At 37.2% G+C, this 21866-nt stretch overlaps 1 protein-coding gene and 1 pseudogene across 5 annotated transcripts in view; one reads left to right on the forward strand and one right to left on the reverse strand.

Annotated features, from left to right (window-relative positions):
* Positions 1–21866, reverse strand: part of ACSL4 (acyl-CoA synthetase long chain family member 4) — an 88446-nt gene that overhangs the window by 37258 nt on the left and 29322 nt on the right. For 3 of the 5 annotated variants that reach the window (XM_016161863.2, XM_016161855.2, XM_016161848.2), the window contains exon 2: positions 21758–21811. The exons of the other annotated variants lie outside the window; for them this stretch is intronic. The gene's annotated coding sequence lies outside the window, so the exon portion shown is untranslated. The remainder of the gene's footprint in view (positions 1–21757; positions 21812–21866) is intronic. 5 annotated transcript variants of the gene reach the window in all.
* Positions 2634–2749, forward strand: LOC118608523 (annotated as a pseudogene).

A 21866-nucleotide genomic window follows, 5' to 3' on the forward strand; every position in this document is an offset into this window, starting at 1 on the left:
TACCTGAATCCACAAATCTTTCTTTCTTTAATTTTCTCCACCACTTGAAATGTCTACCATTCATTCTGATCCTTGATTATATCATCATTTCCAAACATCTAAACACCGAAGCACAGAGCATGGACCAGTTCTCAACTACTATCAAACTCAAACCCAACATCTCTTTCTTGTACCAAAAATTGTATAACACTCCTTTATAAACCTTAAAGTATAGTCACCTACCTACACACATAATTAAAAATATATAACTCCTTACTGATAATATGAAGGAGTATCAAAAAATAATTTTAAATAAAATGCTTATTTCAACATATACATTTTCTGGGACAATACCAGAAGACAAATGAAAGTCTTCAAAATTGATAAAATGCCCCTAAGGGGCAAGTACCACCTCACCCTCACTTGAGAAATTGTCAGACTTGGGGCTGAAGATATATAAAGAAGTAGAAAACAGCTTTTGAAGTACTTTATAATCTAGTTGGATTTCAGTTGTTTTGTATGTTTTTTAGTCACTCACATTGTTATAGACACAATCTTTGGTACATGTTTGCCTTAAGTTTTGGATGTAGGGAAATATCTTCTACTTGATCCTCATAGGATAGAGACACATGCTTTGGTAGGAGAAGCTGTGACAGCCCCTGAAGGGACTCCTTGGAACCTCCAGTTTGGCCGAATATTTGAACCACTGATATTGTCCGATCCCTTCTCTCACAGAGAAGCAAATGAGGGACAGTGCAAATTGCAACTGAGGCCCACCCAAGTCCACTGCCGTTTCAAGCCTACCAGCCAGACTGCCCAATTTTCCTAAAATTCCTTTCTTGTCCAAGGTTTTCCAGGGTTACACTCACATCTATTGATAAATTCGTTAAAAAAATATTTGAACACCTACTATTTGTGAGCTTTGAGCACTTAATACAACCATGAGTAAAACATACTTTGAATTCTTTATAAGCATGTACATATTTGGTTATACATATGGGAAGGGCAGAGACATCAGTTCACAAATATATAAGGTAGAATGTGATGAATCCCATAAGAGAAGCAAGAACAAAATGCTAAAGTATTCAAAAGAGGAGGGAAACTGCATCCAGTTTGGGGGTGGAGATGAGGAAAGAGATGAGGAAGTAGAAACTTCCAGAAAGATTTCACAAAAACATAGCATTTGAGGTAGGTGTGAAGGATGCCTATGTTTTCAAAAGGAAAGTGTGAATATTGGTAAATGACAGTCCTATCAGAGAGAACAAATGAACGAGCAAATGGATGAAGAACAGTCTCTGACGTATCTCAAAAAGAACAAGTAGTATAGAAGATGCTTTAATGCTCTCTGTGTAAAATGCTGCTCTAATTTTATGATCCAAGTCAAGGGGAAAATTGAATTATTTCAGAGTCAACTTTACTAGATTGTAACTATACTCTAAGGGACACATGCATATGATGATTTGGTGACTAAAGATTAACCATCTGCTATCATATTAAGGGAAAATGAGTTGTTCTCTAAAGAGAGAATGTCTGATGTCCTGAGTAGTAAATGGATCAAACTGAGTTCGGAGACTTGTGTTCCAACCTCAGTGTCTACTATGAAGTGTGACTTTGAACAAGTTATATAACCTCTTACTGAAAAGCTCTGTTATCAGTAGCATCATGTGTATAACAGGAATACTGCTTGTGGTTGCTACTACATGATAATGTTGGGAGAATCCTTCATCTTAATCCAGCTTCAATTACATGGGCAACAGTAATCAGTCCCTGGAGTACACAACTTTCTCGCCTCTCTCTGTTGTACTCACTCAGCTAAACCACAACCTGGTTAAATCCAATTCTCCACCCAATCTGCACCTGTACCCATGCAGCTAAATTTCACTAGAGAAAAACCTGTGTTGAATGTACTCCATTTAAATCCGTGATTGCTCCCTTACGTGGGACCTACTGCCCTGTATTAGTCCGTGCAATGGCCCACTTTCTTGGATTTCATATTTTCTTCTCTCTCTCCAGACCACCAACATTCCTCCTCCATCTTCATTCTCAGTTGTTTACCTGGCTTACTATTTTGCTGAGAAAGCTAAACAAGTCTGAAGAGAATTTCCATAGATTCCCACTGCTGTGTCTACCCACCTACTAACATCTGTGGTCACATGCTCTTTTCACTCCTGTGACAGAGAATGGCCTAGTGATGCTCCCAGCTCAGCTAAGTTCAGCCCCTTCACTAATGCATGGCACCTTGTCTATACAAGGACCTGTCAGTGCTGCTCTACCAGTTCTTCCCTCTCTCTCCTGCCTCATTAATTTTTCCTGCTCTACTGAATCATTCCCATCAGTATCATAATGGGTTATTATTTCTTTCATCTTAAAAACCATTCCCCGAGAGCAGATGGTGGCCAAAAAGGGAAGAAGCAAGCCAATATGCCCTGCTAAGGAAAGTAGTTGGTGGTGAACCACTGGATTTTATAATCAAGGGAGTAACACTATCAGATTTGTTTTATGAAGAGCAGTCTAAGATCTTCCCTGCCCTTCCACCAAAAAAAAAAAAACACAAAAATGAAAATGAGGACATGGTTCCATAGTGTAGCAGTTAGCATGTCTGCTTAATATGCAGAAGATCCTGGGTTCACACCCCAATGGGGCCACAGTCCACGATCTACGGCCATGCCGCCCTGAACAAGCCCGATGTCTGACCTCAGAAGCTAAGCAGGGTCGGGCCTGGTTAGTACTTGGATGGGAGACCACCTAGGAAGACCAGGTGCTGTAGCATAAATAATAATAAATAATAAAAAAATGAAAACAAAAAACACCACCATTCTTTCTTATACCTTCTTCTCCAGCTGTGCCCCCATTTCTTCTCTTCAGAGCTCCTTAAAAGATTCTCCCAGTTCTCTCCTATTTTCTCTTAAACCCACTACTCATGCTTTTGCCCCCACCACTCCACAAAATCGTTGGGATCAAGATCACCAATGACTTCCATCCTGTCAGACCCCAAGGTCAAATAAAGCTCCGTCTTCACCTCCCTTGGTCCACCAGCATCCTTTAACACAGCTCACTCCACTTTTCCTGCTTGAAATTTCTTCACTTGGCTTCCAAGACCAAATTCTTCAGATTTTCTTCCTACTTCCCTGGCCATTCCTTCTCAGTTTTCCTTGCTGTTTCTTCTTCATCTCCATGACTTCCATAGGCTATAGTGCTCAGTCCTTGAGCCTCTTTTCTTTATGTACACTCACTCTCATGGTGATCTCATTTAGTACACACACACTCACAGAGTGATAACTTCCACATTCCTCTCCCTAGCCTAGGTCTCCCTTAAATACCAGATCTGTATATGCAACTGTTTCCTCAATAGATCCACTGAGATATCAGTTACTTCAAACTTAATATGTTCAAAACTTCCCAAACCTTTTCCACTCAGTTTTGCCCATCTCTCTAAATTACAGTTGCTTCGACCAAAAACCTTAGATTCACTCTTTCACTTCTCTCTCACACAAATTCCATACCCCATTCATCAGTAAATCCTAATGGCTCTACTTACAAAACAGATACCAAATCTGAATACGTCTCACCACCTCCACTGCTACCATCCTGGTTAAAGCCACTATCATCCCTTACCTGGATAAATGAAATGGCCAATCTAGTCTCCCTGCATCCACCTTTATAATTAGTTCTAAACTCAGCAGCCAGAGTGCTCCAGTTAAAAGGTTAGATCAAGTCATTTCTCTACTCAAAATCATTCAAAGAATCCTCAAATGACTCACTCAAGAAGAAAACTAGTCCTTACTATGAACCAGGAGCCTACAGATCTTTCCCCTAGCCCTTCAGTGTCTGATTTCAACTCCTAGTACATACTTTCCCCTGGCTCATTCTGCTATAGTCCCACTTGTTCCTAGCTGCTTCTGGAACACACCAAACATAATCCTGCCTCAGGGCCTTTGTCCATGCTATTCCCTCTGCCTGGAATGTACTTCCAAGATACCTGCATAGCTTATTCTTTCATCTCCTTTTTGACTTTACTCAAATATCACCTCACCTCAATGAGGCCAAATATTTCCAATCCCTTTCTCACTTTATTTTTCTCCTTAGCACTCATTGCTAACACATCATATGCTTTAATTTTCATGTTTATTATCAGCATCCCCATTAGAAAATAAGGTCCTTACAGCAGACTTTATTGTTGTTGCTGAATCCTCGGTGACTACAACAGTACCTCTAATGTGTTAGTGGGTCAATAAAGTTGACTGAAATAAGAATGTACATAAAACTGCTCTGAAACTGTAAGGTAAAAAATGTATGCACATACAATAGCCTGAAGGCAACCAACCTCAGTCATCTTTCAAAAAAAATCGCTTGTTCCTGCCAACATTCTAGAAAATCCTACACTCTTCAAATCCCTAGTACTTAAAATAAATTTGAACATGTTTTCATTTGCTTAATAAAAAATATAAAACTGGGAAAACTACCTGTTGTATAGAGGGGGAAAGCCTGATGTTATAAAAGATGATGGTTATAAAATTTGTACTATGTGCTTTTTTATGGGTACCTTTCACAAAGGATTTGCTGCTATCCTTCCATGTATGAAGAGTGACACCACCATTAGCAGGACCTCGATTCTGAGTTGTGCTTCCTTGAAATGAAGTAATGCATTTATTTCTATATCAGCTGGAAAAGGGTAAGGCATCATCTTCAATAATGAGATAATTAATCATTCCTATTGATATTTACCATTGTATATGGAAAATACATTAATAACCACTTATTTAGCATTTTTTTATGAGCTGAGCATTGTGTTCAGTCTTTTAAATACATTATTTCATTTAATCTTTCAGAAAACCCCTGTAAGGTACTACCTTCATTTTATTGATGGTGTAACAGTCTCAGACAGATTAAATAATGTGACCAACGTAACATAGCTAAGTAGGGATTTCTGAACCAGGTATGTTTCATTTTAAAGTCTATGCTTTCACCTATATTGTCTGTGACCCTGGTGTTACTAGTATAACTTAAATAATTGAAATTGACAAACTTTGGGTATAAAGAAATCCTGGCAACGATTTTGAGCACTGATCTGTCCTATAGCCTAAGGCATTTTTATAGTGGAAAAAAGCACTTTAGCTGTCTAGTAAGTCCTAGAAGTTTTAGTGAAAAATCAGATGCAATTTTATTTTATTTTTTGTTTTGAGGTCAAGTTTAATGATAACTTTCATTCCAGTTACTTCAAACATTCTGAGATAGTTAGGTTAAACACAAAAAGCATTAGTGATACATTAAGCTCTAGTATAAAAAGCAAACACATACTACGTACTGATTAAAGTCTGAATTTAAAAGAAGAAAACATCACCCCCAGAATCAAATGACACAACATCAAATTAAGAATAAAAGAGAAAAATGAATAAACTAAAGGCATATAAGGCCAGGTCAAGTTTTTTTGAAGTTTTAGGAAATGGACTCAACCAAGTAAGGACCTATGTATCCGCCAAATTGAAACATGCAGTAAAAACAAATTAAATTCATCTGTACTTGCTATAAGACCTTATAAAAAGGTAAAAAAATATCAATTTGAAATTCAATGATTAGCTATATAAGCGCTTTAAGAAATTACATTTTCAAGTCACACATAAATGTAATTTAACTATCAAATAGAGATCATTTGCCTTCTGAAAAGGATTAGCTGTTTCTACTAAATATTAAGTCAAAAAATAATTATAAAATTTTCAAGAGATTAAACAAATGATTATACTTTTTACACTTTAAAAGTTATTTCTACATAGATGTTGCACCACAAGACTCTGTAAGGGGGAGGAATGTTTTTTTAAAAAATACATTTTCTTTCACACATTATTAAAAAATTCCAAATGATTTTAACCCATACAGGAGAAAGCTCAAACGCAATGTTAAAATAAAAAAACAGCTGCATTCGGTTAACGAAATTAAACTTTACAGGAACTATATTATAATATAATTAACTTTATATTGATGTTAAAATTTAAAAACCATTACTGTTTTAAGAAAATAAAAAGCATTAAGAGTAGTTAGCAGGGAGGCTTCCAGTCAAGATGGTGGAGTAGGTAAATGCTGCGCTTGCCTCCTCTCACAACCACATCAAAATTACAACTACAGGGCAGCCATTGTTGGGAGTTTCCTGAAGTCCAGATGAACAGAAGTTCTAGAACTTGCGCCACAAAGAAGAGGTCACCTCGAGACTAGTAGGAGGGGGAAAGAGCTAGTCCAACACCCGCATGTGGCGACTGAGAATCGGGAGGGATATGTTGGCTGTGGAGGTCCCCCCAAAAGAGTGAGGGGTCATGACCCCATATCTGGCTCCCCAGGGGAGTGCTCCAGTGCCAGGAAAAGTAGCCCCCACAACTTCTGGCTGTGAAAACCAGTGGAGATGATGGCTAAGAGGGAGGACGGCTGAAATCACAAATAATCCTCTCAACAGGCCCACAGGTGGACTTATTTGCTGACCGACTCACTTGTTCTGAGCTCCAGTACTGGGGCACCTACTTCAAAGGTGCCAGGGACATATAGAGAGGAACTGAATTGTCTGGCTTCAGGGTGAGGCCTAGAGGGGCAGTTTTCTACCAGACAGAAGTGAAGGCAGAGGATATTGTTCCCTTGTTGAGCCCTCCCCTCTATGTCGACAGCTTGCAGACATAGGGGGCCACCATATTTGAGTCTCCATCAACCTAGCTAACGCCATTCACCCCACCCTGGTGATTCCCTAAGACCCTGCCCCACTCACATTCAGGGTCTCCCTAAGCTGCTTTCAATGGATTTTCCATATAAATAGCTTATTTTGGCTCATGCTGTAGACTTTCCTAAAATCTCTCAAATATTCACAAAACCTAAACAAACCTCATTTGGCCTCGGTGTGCCCTGTACCTCTTGCTAAGCAGGCCTAAGGCCAGCACTAGTAGTAGCAGGCCTCAGTTTACAGCTTGGCCTCTAGAGGCACATCCAAGCCCAGTGTGGGTGGCAGCCATCTATGATTGCTTGGTGGCACATGCCAGGTACCCCGAGCAAGGCTCAGCCTGCATATGAACTTAGCCTGCAGCAGGGCACCCACTTTGCATGTCCTGTGACTGGCTTCAGCCTGAGCTGGAGTACCATGCAGGACCACATCTGAGTATGACAAACCCATAGAGCAGACTGTGAAGGCACCAGAGCCCTGCTAAAGTAAATACTGCTCCACAGGGAGACAGCCTCTGCACAACTGGCTTTCCAGTGTAATCACTTCCCAGTCATCACGACCAATCAGCCCAAAAGTCAATCCCTCTCATTGATGTGCAAACAGCAACCAAGGATCAACTACATCAGGAGGGCACACACAACCCACACAAGAGACATATCTGGAGCACCCAGCTCCACAGGACACCTACTACATAAGACCACTCTATTAACACCAAGAGACATAGCAGTCCTACATAATATACAGAAACAAACTCAGGGAGGCAGACAAAATTGGGAGACAAAGACACATGTCACAAATGAAAGAACAATACAATAAACTAAACAAAATGGAGACAAGCAATCTAATGGGTGTGGAGTTCAAAACACTGGTTATACAGGTACTCAATGGACTTAGGAGAAGAGTAGATGAACTCAGTGAGAACTTTAATAAAGAGACAGAAAACATAAAAGTGGAGATAGAAAACAAATAGAACCAGTAAGAAATGAAAAATAACTGAAATGAACAATACTTTAGGAGGAATCAACAGTAGATTAAAGCAGAGGATTGAATCAGAGGTTTAGAAGAGGCAGTTCCAGCAGACGCCCAATCATAACAGCTACAATAAAAAATAATCTAAAAAAATTAGGATAGTTTAAGGGGCCTCTGGGACAACATCAAGGGTACTAATATTCATAACATATGCATACCAGAAGAAGAGACAGAGCAAGGAATTGAAAACCCATTTTAAGAAAATAAGACTGAAAACTTCCCTAACCCAGTGAAGGAAACAGACATACAATCCCAGGAAATGCAGAGAGTCCCAAACAAGATGAACCCAAAGAAGCCCACACCAAGACACATCATCATTAAAATGCCAAAGGTTAAAGACAAAGACAGAATCTTAAAAGCAGAAAGAGAAACCTACAAAGGAGCTCCCATAAGACTGTCAGCCAATTTCTCGACAGAAACTTTGCAGGCTAGAGGGCTTGGCACCAAATATTCTAAGTGATGAAAAGCCAGGACCTACCACCAAGATTACTCCATCCTGCAAAGCTGTCATTTAGAATTGAAGAACAGATAAAGAGCTTTCCATACAAGAAAACGCTAAAGGAGTTCATCATCACCATGCCAGTATTAGAGAAAATGTTAGAGGGACTACTTTAAGATGAAGAAAAAAATAACAAAAATATTAATAATAAAATGGCAATGACTACATATCAACAAGTACTTTCAATGAAAATAGATTAAATTCTAAAATTCAGATCGAACGAAACACACAGACTAAAAGTAAAGAGATGGAAAAAGATATTTCATGAAAATACAAACAAACAAAAAAAGAGCTGTGGTAGCAATACTTATACTACACAAAATAGACTTTAAAACATAGAAATATGCAACTTAAATGACAGAGAATTCAGGATGGTACTTCTGAAAAAACTCAATGAGATCCAAAAAATCTCAAATCAACAATTTCAGGAATTGAATGAGCAGAGCAATGAGATTAAAATCCTCAAAAGGAACCAAATAGAACTTCTAGAGAAGAACACACTATAAGAGTTGAAAAATGAAATAGCAAACTTGGGAAAGAGTCGACCAAATGGAGGAAAGGATCAGTGATATCAAAGACAGAAATCTACAATAAATCAGAAGGAAGAGAGAAAGTGAAGAATCAAAAAATAATGAAAGAGAAATACAAGAACTAGCTGATACAATGAAAACAGGAAACATAAGAATAATGGGCTTTCTCGAAGGTGAGGAAAAGGAACAGGAACTAAAAATCATTTTAAGACAAATAGTTGATGAGAATTTCCAAAATCTAAGGAATGAGCTGCACCTTGGAATTCAAGAAGACAACAGAACACCCAATTATCTCAACCCAAAAAGGCCTTCTCCAAGACACATTTATTAAAATTATCAAAAATCAACCAGAAAGACAGAATTCTCAGGGCATCCAGGGAGAAGAAAATAGTAACATATAAAGAAAAATCTATTAGATTAGCCTCGGTCTTCTCAGCACAAACCTTACAACCCAGAAAGGAGTGGAATCAAATATTCAAAACATTAAGTGAAAGGAAGTACCAGCCTAGAATAATGTATCCAGCTAAGCTCTCCCTTCCAGACATACAGAAATTGAGGAAATTCTCTACTACGAGGCCTGTACTACAGGAAATACTGAAAGGGGTCACTTCACCTAAAAGAAAATGACAGAAGAATACATAATTAGGAGTAAGGTGACTTAGTCGGCAAATAGAAGCAGAGGAATGTAACCCTTACTAAGAACAGGGCATTATACGCTTAAATAATCAGAAGAGAATTGCTATAGTAAGATAGCAATGAACGGTCAGCATACAAAGGGATAAATTGAGACAACAATGAATGAAAACAGGAGTACTCAATGATAAAAATTCGCAGAGGAATGGAGATCAGGCACACACATATTTGTAATGGAAACCACATACCAAAGATTCAGAACTGAAGTATATAACATAAAACAAGAAGAACCAGAGGAAAAATCTGCAAAAGCAAACCAAAATAAGAAAAAAGAAACACAAGGACAAGGAAGCAATGGTAACATCGAGCTACCAGAAAGCAAAAGATAAAATGGCTATAAGAAGACCTCATATTTCAATAATCACCCTAAATTTAAACAAAACCCAACTATATGCTGCCTCCAAAAGACACATCTCAGCTCCAAACACAAATATAGACTCAAAGTGAAAAGCTGGAAAATAGTATTTCAAGCAAATGGCATTCAGAGAAATGAGGGAGTAGCGGTACTAATATCGGACGAAATAGACTTCAAAATAAAAAAGATAAAGACAGATACTGAGAGACACTTCATAATGATAAAAGGAATTATGCACCAAGAAGACATAACACATATTAATATATATGCTCCCAATTAGGGAGCCCCAAAATATGTAAAGCAATTACTAATAGAACTAAAGAAAGAAACAGACCACTATCGTAGTAGGAGACCTAAATACCCTACTGTCAGATATGGACAGATCATCCAATCAGAAGGATCAATAAGGAAATAGCATCATTAAATGACACATTAGACCAACTGGACATAATTGACATTTTCAGAACCTTTCATCCCAAAAGAGCTGCTTACATGTGCTTCTCTAGTGCACACGAAACATTCTCAAGAATCAACCACATACTGGGACACAGAAATAGCCTCAACAAATATAAGAGGGGTAAAATCATACCAACAATATTCTATGATCATAATGCTTTGAAACTAGAGATTAACTGTAAGAAGAAAGCAGAAAGAACAAATACATGGAAATTAAACAACATGCTACTGAAGAATAACTAGGACAGAGAAGAAATAAAGAGAGATCAAGAGATACATAGAAATGAATAACAACATATCAAAACTGTTGGGACATGACAAAAGAGGTCATTAAGACGAAAGTTCTTATCATTAAGGCCTATAGCCAAAAACAAGAACAAGCCAAAATAAATAACACTTCATCTTAAAAAACTAGAAAAGGAATAACAAAGGAAGCCTAAAGTCAGCAGAAGGAAAGAAAAGATCGAAGTTAGAGCAGAAATAAATGAAACCGAAAAAAAAATAGAAAAATAAATGCAACGAAAGAGCTGGCTCTTAAAGAAGGTTAATATAATTGACAAATCCCTGGCTAGACTCACTAAAGAAAAAAGAGAAATAACACAAATAAACAAAATCAGGGATGAAAAAGAGAAAATGACAACACCACAGAAATACAAAGGGGATCATAGAAGAATATTATGAAACAGTATTTAACACCAAATTTAACAACATAGAAAAATTGGACTAGTACTCAGAAAATTACAACCTTCCTAGACTGAATCAAGAACTAAAAAATCGAAAAAGCCCAATCAGCATTATGGAAAATGAAACAATCATCAAAAACCTACCAAAAAGTAAAAGTCCAGGACCAGATGGCTACACACCAGTGAATTCTATGAAATATTCAAAGATTTAATACCTATTGTCCTCAAACTCTTCCAAAGAATCAAAGAGGAGTCAATACTTACCAACTCATTTTATGAGGCCAATATTACCCTGATATCAAAACCTGGTAAAGATAACACACACACACACACACACGCGCGCGCGCGCGCGCGCACGCGCACAAACTACAGACCAATATCTCTCATGAACACAGGTGCAAAAATCCTAAATAAGATGCTAGTGAACCGAATATAGCTATATTAAAAAGATTATACACCGCAATCGAGTGGGCTTCATCCCAGGGCCATAGGAATGGTTCAACATACATAAATTGATTCAAATGATACACCATGTTAACAAATTTAAAAATAAGAATCATATGATCCTATCAATAGATGCAGAAAAAGCCTTGGACATGATACAGTATCCATTTATAATCATAACACTTAATAAAATCAGTACAGAAGGAAAGTACCTTAACGTAATAAAGCTCCTATATGACAAACCCTCAGCCAGCATTATACTTAATGATAAAAACAACTAAAAACCTTCCCTCTAAGATCAGGAACAAAGCAAAGTCGTCCCCTATAGCCAGTGTTATTCAATATAACGTTGGAAGTCCTAGCAAGTGCAATCAGGCAAGAGAAAGCTATAAAAAGCATCCAAATAGGAACCAAAGTCAAACTGTCACTATTTGCAGATGGCATGATTCTCTATATAGAAAACCCTAAAGACTCCACAAGAACACTAGTAGAAATATGCAAATACAGTAAAGTCTCTGGATACAAAATCAACATTCAAAAAACCATAGTGTTCCTATCTTCTATTAATAAAGTGTCAGAAAAAGAAGTAGAAAAAATAATTCCTTTTGCAATTGCAACAAAAAGAAGAAAACACCTAGAAATAAATTTAACAAAACATGTGAAGGATCTTTTATAATGCAACTAGAAGACTCTATTAAAAGAAATAAAGAAGATACAAAAAAATGGAATGATATCCCATGTTCTTGGACTGGAAGAATCAATATATTTAAAATGACCTTATTACCTAAAGCATTATACAGATTTAATGCAATTCTCATCAAAATCCCATTGGCATTTTTTAAAGAAATAGGACAAAATATCATCAGATTTGCATGAAAGCACAAAAGACCCCGAATTGCCAAAGCCATTCTGAGAAAAAAGAACAAGGCTGGAGGCATCATTCTGCCCCACTTCAAATTATACTACAAAGCAACAGTAATCAAAAAGGCATGGTATTGACAGCGAAACAGACACATGGACCAGTGGAAGAGAATCAAGAGTCCAGAAGTAAACTCATATTTATATGAGCAAATAATTTTTGACTAAGAAGCCAAAAACATACAGTGGAGAAAGGAAAGTCCCTTCAATAAATGGTGCTGGGAAAACTGGAAAACCACCTGCAAAAGAATGTAACTAGACCGTTGTCTATCACCACACACCAAAAGTAACTCAAAATGGATTAAGGACCTGAATATAAGACCTGAAATAATAAAATGCACAGAAGAAAATATAGGAACTAAACTCAAGGACCTTGGAGTTAAAGGGGATTTTATAAATTTGACCTCAAAAGCAAGGGGAGTAAAAGCTAAAATAAATAAATGAGAATACACAAGCGAAAATGCTGCTCAGAGAAAGAAACCCTCAACAAGGTAAGGAGACAATCATCTGAATGGCAAAATATATTTGCAAGCAATGCCTCTGATAAGGGCCTAATATCCAAAATATACAAAGAACTCAGATGACTCAATAACAACAAACAAACAATCCAATCAAAAAAATTGGCAGAGGACATGAACAGACACTTCTCCCTAGAAGATATACAAATATATGAAAAGATGCTCAAAATCACTAGCTATTAGAGAAATGCAGATCAAACCACAATGAGTTATCATCTCACACCTGTTAGAATAGCTATAATCAATAGGACAAGTAATAACAAATGTTAGAGAGGATGTGGAGAAAAAGGAACCCTCATACACTGCTGGTGGGACTGCAGATTGGTACAGCCACTATGGAAAACAGTATAGAGATTTCTCAAAAAACTAAGAATCAATCTACCATATGATCCAGCAATCCCTCTATACTGGGTATTTACCCCAATTACTTGAAAACCCATAACCGAAAATGATATCTGCACATCGTTCATAGCAGCATTATTCACAGTGGCCAGCACATGGAGGCAACCGAAGTGTCCTACAATAGATGACTGGATAAAGAAGCTGTAGTACATATACAAAATGGAATATTACTCAGCCATAAGAACAGATGAAATACTGCCATTTGCGACAACATGGATGGACCTCGAGATCAATGAGCTAAGCGAAATAAGCCAGACAGCAAAAGTTGAAAATTACATGATATCATTTATATGTGGGACACAAACCTAAAAGCAACAAATGAGTAGGACAAACAGAGACTCATGGACATTGATATAGACTAGTGGTTACTAGAGAGTAGGGGCTGGGGAGAAGGAGATAGATGGAGTAAAGGAGGTCAAATATGTGGTGACAGAAAGAAATCTAACTATGGGAGGTGAATACACACACACATACACACACATATACATATATATACATATATACATACATACACATATGTATATATAAATTATATATATTTATATAATATATATTATAATATATAATATAATATTTATATTATATATACATATGTATATAAACATATACATATGTATATGTATGTATATATATGTGTGTATATATATACACACCTTACTGTTAAAGTGTACAGCTGAAACTTATTGGAAATCATTAACCAATGTCAGTATACAAAATAAATAAATGTAAAAAAATTATATAGTCAATAATTCTGTAGTAACAATGTACAGTGTAAGATGGGTACTAGATTTATCAGGGTGATGCCTTTTTTAAGTTATATAAATGTCTAATCATTATGTTGTACACATGAAACTAATATTATATGCCATCGGTAAAAAAATTAGTTAAAAAAAGACTATAATATGGTTTAAGAAAGAATAGGTAGCAGGATCTTTTGCTATTAGACTGCAAGACTGAGTAATCACATGGAATATATGTCAGTCTGCTCCCCATGTTAAGTCTCATCTTACTCAAATTGGTAAACCAATCTAATGAATATGAAATAGCTTGTACAATCAAAGTTTAAACCTGTTATAGAGCAATTATAATAAATATATCTGAAAACTGAACAAAAAGCAAAACAAAAACTTAGGGTGAATAGATATGCTATACCAACACATTGCACCTGTGCCTAGCTTTTTTGACAGGAAGCATCTCACAACTATGACTGTTCTAATCTTAACAAGATTAACAAAACCTATTTATTTCATCACCTGGAGAGGTATTAACTCCTGACGTCGCCATCCTGCCAGTCTCTTCCCAGCTTTTCCCAGCAAAGCAAGAACCTCAGCTGCCATGTTTAAGATGTTCTTTCATACTCTAGCACAAGTTAAGTATATTCCTACGTGTCAGATTTTTTTTTCTAGGTCACAGGATGGCATAATTGGGATCCTATCTGTGTTGAAATGAGATCTAGGAGACAACATTGCTGCCTACGCACTTCACATGCTTTGTGTACATCTAATGCCTCACTTTCAATTATCACAGCACATTTGATTTTTAAATATGTACCTTTCTAAAGCTGAGAGTTAGTTGTCTTAATTTAATTTTGAAAATAAATCCCCAAGCTGGATAGACTACCTGCCTGTTAGTCACTTAGTAGTCACATCAGTTATCAGATCTACTGTCGCAGTATTTCAGTGCTTGTGTTCAAGTAACACATTTTATTGTTATATAATTATTCTATTTTATTATTAGTTATTATTGTTAACCTAATCTGTAACTGTGCCTAATTTACAAATTATACTTTATCATAGGTATGTATGTGCAGGAAGAAACACAGTATATGTAGGGTTTGGTACTATATACAGTTTCAGGCATCCACTGGGGGTCTTTGAATGTATCCCCCATGGCTAAGGTGGGACTGTTGTACACACTATATCCGCCTCCTGTATTATAATAAAGTAATACAACTGTGGGATGCCAACCATGAGGGCAGGTTCAAAGAAAATCTGTCACTAGTAGTAATACTTTCTACAGGAATTATCTTTGTGCTACAGGAGGAACTTTAGAAACTACATATCTTTTCGCCATATGACCTCCTCCTCTATATTGTTAGAGGAGCCAGTTTAACAGGTTAGTTCTGTGCTAAAGATGTTTCCCAGTCCTTCAACTGCTAAAAATTATGCAATAATATAGTCTTAAACCATTCTTAGAAAATGACCCAATAAGCCATTATAATGAATGAGTCAGCTACCTGGCCACCATAATGTGAAGCTATCATGGTTTAGAAAACCTCACTCAGCACTTCAGTATAAATACACCTTATAAGTGAGACTAAAAAGAAAACTCGAAGACTGATAAATCTGTTGAAGATTGAAATTTTATAGCCATTCAGTTGACTCTGAGGTATTAGCACTTGTAATAAAGAGAAGGCACAAACATTCCAAATACAGCATTTAATTTAAAATGTATTTGTATTCTAATGTTTCCTTATGGGTGTGTGTCTGATATTTCAGAAATTAAAGAACTCTTAATTAATAAGGAAGCCACATGAAGCCAAATGCAAGATGCCATGGAAAAGTAATGTCTCCATGTTAGGGATGGGGACATACTTTCCATTCTCTTCTCTCAACGTTCATTTGTTTACCTGGCTGAGGCACACTTCACTAAGGTTTTGAAGTGTATTTTTGGACAGACAAGGCGGAGTTATACTAATGGAGTCTCTAAAGTCACAGATCCTCTGAAGTGGCTATAAACTCCTAAACACAACTGGCCAGATGTTCCTGCTACTTCTGGCAACTCCTACTCTTCACCTTGGCAGTTTTTTCTCCCACACAGCTAGATGGCTGCAGGATGACTGCTATAAATGTTTATCTATGTGTGGGGGGTGTGTGTGTGTGTATGTGTGTGTGAGAGAGAGAGAGAGAGAGAGAGAGAGAGAGAGAGAGAGAGAACGAGAGAGAGACAGAGAGAGAGAAAGAGAGAGAGAGACAGAGAGAGAGAGAACGAGCTAGAGGAAGCAGACTCTGTGGGTAAATAAGTTAACTTTAAAAAACAGAAAACTACTGCTCTCATAATGGCACCATTGTCCATTTCCCAAAGAAAATGCTAACCTTATTGATATCATACCTCCTTTGTCAATCATGGGGTAGCATGTTGCCTAAGTAGATGAATTCAAAGACACATAATTCTGGCCTGCTGATGAAAATCTCTGGCCACGTTTAAGATTTTTCTAATGCAAGCTAATCAGTAGAGTTTAGCATCTGGCATTACAAGAACATTAAGTCTTTCTAATTTCTTTATACTTGGAATTCAAAACTAGTCACTAGCACATACATACCAGATCATCTATTTCAAGTTCATAACCAATTATAATGAAAGCAATTCTCAGAAGGCCAGAAATACAAGAAAGGCAGCATTATATACTGGTTTTGGTTCTGGTTCAGCAGCTTGCTGAGCTATGATACCTGAAACTAATAACACCTAGGTCTTGTTTTCTCATCTGTAAAATGAGAAAGTTGGATTCAGATTTTAGGTATCGCAAACCTATAAAAATTTTATAAAGAAAGGATGATGACGGAAATAACATAGTTGCCGATTTTTTTGCCAGGTATGGACATTGGAAAAAAAAACTAGTCTATGGCCATGCTACCCTGAACAAGCCCAAGCCTGATCCCGTCTGATCTCAGAAGCTAAGCAGGGTCGGCCTGGTTAGTACTTAGATGGGAGACTATTAGGAAGACCAGGTGCAGTAGGCATCAAATAATAAACAAACGAACAAACAAGGATTGTAAGCTGACAAGGCCTTGCAATCTGTGAGATCAACCAAGGGTTGCCTCATCTATTAATTAATTAATTAATTAAAAAAACAATAGCCCTAACATTTAGTATCACTATTATTTCTTAAAATACAGAACATATTTAACTCCCCAAAATTAGAAAGATATATCTTATAATAAAAAATCATTCCTTTAAATGAAAAACAGTTTAGCTTTAAAAAACTCATGGCCTGTCATCCTTATTTTCCTCATTTCAACACCGACCAGTAAAAACTTTCACTGACCAGCAGCAGTCTGAAAATCAATGTTTGGGAACCATTAGACGAGGTAAATTTTAAGGTCCAAGGCTCAAATACTATGATTCTAATTTTAGGCGTTCTGTTGCATTTTTTTTATTCTATATTATTGTCTACAATAGGTGCCTCAGTGAAGCACAATGCTAATACATAAATTTTTGAAGATTAGAAATCTATTTAAATCTGTTTGAGAAACACTAAATAAAATAAATTTATTTCTTTATTATTATCATTATTATTTATGCCTATAGCACTTCATCTTCCTAGGTGGTCTCCCATCCAAGTACTAACCAGGCCTGACCCTGCTTAGCTTCCGAGATCAGACATCAGGCTTGTTCAGGGCAGCATGCCATCGACCATGGACTGTGGATCCACTGGGGCGTGAACTGAGGACCATCTGCGTGTAAAGCAGACATGCTAACTGCTACACTATGGAACCATGTCCAAAATAAATTTCAATTTATTGTGGAAAAGTATATACTACTACAGATTTAACTTCAAAAATAATAATCAACCATTCACTGGACACTTACTATTAAGCCCATTTTACAAATGAGGAAATTGAGGGAAAGGGAATCTAAACAGTTTGCCAAAGAAACACATCATAGCCTGTAAGCCTCAGTAGACTAGAATGCCAATCTGTGACTCCATTTTTCAGTATTACTCAAAAAAAATTTACTTAGATTTTAATTATGACTCTTCCTTTCATAAATTAGTGATGGATGGTTTCTTTTTAAATATATGTTTTTTTATTTTTAACTATGGTTGACAATAATATGTTTCAGATATACAACAGTGATTAAAAATTTATAACTTATAACGTGATCACCCCAATAAATCTAATACCCATCTGACATCATACATACATACTTATTACAATGTTACTGACTATATTCCTTATGCTATAATTTACAATCCATGACTATTCTGTAACTACCAATTTGCATTTCTTAATCCTGTCGCTTTTTTCACCCACTCCTCAAACCCCTCCCATCTGGCAACCATCAAAATATTCTCTGTATCTATTATTATTTTATTTCTGCTTTGTTTACTTTGTTCTTTAGATTCTGCATAGACGTTAAACCATATGATATGTCTTTCTGTTTGACTTATTTCATTTAGCATAACACTTTCCAGGTCCAACCATGTTGTCACATATAAAAAGATTTCATTTTTTTTATAGTTGAGTTATGTTCCATTCTATATACGTAACACCTCTTCTTTATCCATTCATCCATTGAAGGACAACCAAGGTACCTTCATATCTTGCCTATTCAAAATAATGTTGAAATGAACATATGGATGCACATGTCCCTTCAAAGCAGTGTTCTGGGTTTCTTTAGATAAATACCCAGAAGTGGGATTACTGGGTCCCTCTTTGTCTCTTGTTATAGCCTTTGTTTTAAAGTCTACTTTATATGGTATAAGTATTGCTACCTAGCTGAGCTGTTTCTTCATTTCCACGTTCATTAAATATCTTTTTGCATCCTCTTTCAGTCTGTGTTTCGTTCAATCTGAAGTGAAGCTCTCGTAGGCAGTATTTATGCAAGAGTCTTGTGTTCTTTCTTTTTAAAAAAATATGTTTTTTAATTATTCAATTGCAGTTGATATACAATATACGTTTCAGGTGAACAGCCTAGTAATTAGATGTTTATATATCTCATGATGTGATCACTCGAATAAATCTAGTACCCATCTGACACCATACATAGTTATTACCATATTATTGACTATATTCCTTGTGCTATATTTTACATCTCCATTACTATTTTGTAACTACCAATGTATAAGGGTCTTGTTTTCTTATCTGTTCAACCACCCTATCTTTTGATTAAACCATTTACCCATTTACATTTAAATAACTGTTGACATGTAGTTAGTGATATTTTATTATTCATATTTTTTCTATTTCTTCTTTTTCTTAAAAAAGTCCCTTTAACATGTCTTATAATACTGGATTTTTGGTAATGAACTCCTTTAACTTTTCCTTGTCTAGGAAGCTCTTAATCTGTCCTTCAATTCTAAATGGTAACTTTTCTGGGTAGAGAGAGTAATCTTGGTTTTGGGTCCTCGCTTTTCAACACTTTGAATATTTCATACAAATCTCTTCTGGCCTGCAAAGTTTCTGCTCAAAAAAATCCTGACAGTCTTTTGGAAGCTACCTTGTAGGTAACTAATTGCTTTTCTCTTGCTGCTTTTTAAGATTTTTCTCTTTGGCCTTAACCTTCAGCATTTTAATCATGATGTGTCTTGGTGTAGGCTTCTTTGGGTTCATCTTCTTTGGGACTACCTGTGCGTCCTGGGGTTGTATGTCTATTTCCTTCACCAAGTTAAAGAAGATATGCATCATTATTTCCATATTGTTTCAAATAGGTTTTCAGTTCCTTGCTCTGTCTCTTTTTCTGGTAGTCATATGATGTGAATGTTGGTATGCTTGATGTTGTCCCAGAGGCTCCTTAAGTAATCCATATTTCTTCGATTCTTTTTTATTGTGGCTATTCCAATTGGGTGTTTTCTGCTATTTTCTCTTCTAAATCACTGATTTGACCCTCTGCTTCATCGAATCTATTGTTGATTCTTCCTAAAGTATTCTTTAGCTCAGTTTTTGTATTTTTCATTTCTGATTTGTTACTTTTTATGTTTTCTCTATCCATTTTTGTTTCCTATCTTTTTGTTGGAGTTCTGAGATCACTGAGCATCTGTATAACCACTGTTTTAAACTTGGCATCTTGTAGGTTGCTTGTCTTCATTTTGTTTAGCTTAGTTTGTTTGTTTGCTTAGTTTGTTTGTTTTTTTTTCTAGAGCTTTGTTCCGTTCTTCTTTTGGGATATGTTTCTTTGTCTCCCACTCTGGCTGACTCCTTAGGTATGTTTCTACAGATTAGGTAGGCCTGCTATATTTCTCCATCTTAGTAGAATGGTCTTATGCAGTAGGTGTCCTGTGGGGTCCAGTGGCACAATCTCCCTTGCCACTGAGCCCGGTGCTCCACATATGTCCCTTGTATGGGTTGTATGTGCTCTCCAGGTGTAGTTGATCCTTGGGTGCTGTTTGCACATCAATAGGAGGGACTGAACCTTGGGCTGATTCATTGTGAGGACTGGCTGTGACTACTGTGGAAGGGCTGTTATGAAGGGTCTGACCCTATGGTGCAGCAATCACTTCAGCAGGGCTCTTGTGCCTGCCTAGTCTTCTCTTTGGCTGTGTCATTTCTGGAGGTTGTTGGGTGGTACTCTGGTGTGGTCTAAAGCTGGCCACTGGGTATAAAGCTGGCCACTGGGTATGTTGGTTCTTGCACTTCTTGGGAGTGGCGCTGTTGCAGACCAAGTTCAGCCGCTGCTTATGCCCTGCCCAGCACCACTTGGTATAAGCTACAAAGTGATGTGCAGATGGTTGTCACTTTTGTTGGGCTTGGAAGTACGTGGGAGAGGCTAATTTGTGAACATAGGCTGACTGCCACTAGTGCTGGGCTTGGGGCTTCTTAGTAAGAGGTACAGGGCACACTGAGGCCAGATGCTGCTTGTTTGGGGTTTGTGAGCCTTTGGGAGATTTTAGGAAAGCCCACGGCATGAGCCTAGATAAGCCATTTGTATGCAAAAGGAACTGGAAGCAAGTTGGGTGGGCCCACAAGTTGGGTGGTGTGGGGTCTCTGGGAATAACCAGTACAGGGCAAATGGCATTAGCTAGACAGATATGGCGTGTCTGTGTCTACATGCTGGGTAAGAGGAGGGCTCAATGAAGAAACAAAGGCTTCTGTCAGCACTTCTGTTTGAGAGAAACTTGCCCCTCCAGCTCCCACTCTGAAGCCAGACAATTCAGTTCCTCCCTTTATGACTCTGGCACCTTTTAAGCTGCTGCCTCAGTGCTAAAGCTCAGAGTGAGTGAGTTAGTCAGCAGTAAGTCCATGTACAGGCCATTTACGAGGACTCCTGGAACACCAACGGCCTTCTGTCTTAAACCACAATTTACACTGGTTTTCACAGCCAGAAGTTGTAGAGACTTCTCTTCCAGGCTGAGTGCCCTGGTGTGGGGCTGAGACCTCTTGCTTCTTTTGAGGGGACGTCTACAGATGAGATATACCTTCTGATTCTCAACCACTATATGTGGGTGTTGAACCAGCCTATTCTGCGTATCCACCCCTACCAGTCTCGAGGTGGCTTCTTCTGCAAATCCTTAGTTACAGGACTTCTGTTCGGCTAGATTTCAGGTGATTCTCAATGATGGTTGTTCCACAGTTTAGTTGTAGTTTTGATGTGGTCATGAGAAGAAGCCAGCACAGCATCTACCTACTCCATCTTGACTGGAAGTCCAAGTGACAGATGGTTTAAATTTTAGGAGTTGCACAGGGTAAAATGTTTACCAATTACTTTTCCAAATACTGCCTTTTTAATAGAATTTTTTCTATTATAAAAAGAGTCAAGATGTCTATTAGTATGGCTAGTAACTTTTCTCCAAAAGCTGATAAAAATAAAAGTTTAGAGTTTTTAAAGGACTGATACTTACAAATTTCCTCTTTTTTCTCTTAAGAAGAACACGTGTAACTGTTGTGATTTCAATCTGCAATAACAGACAAAATTCATAAGTACAGTGACATGAGCAAGAACCCCTTAAA

Source organism: Rousettus aegyptiacus, unplaced genomic scaffold, assembly GCF_014176215.1.
Source record: "Rousettus aegyptiacus isolate mRouAeg1 unplaced genomic scaffold, mRouAeg1.p scaffold_m13_p_9, whole genome shotgun sequence".
NCBI classification, from domain to species: Eukaryota; Metazoa; Chordata; class Mammalia; order Chiroptera; family Pteropodidae; genus Rousettus; species Rousettus aegyptiacus.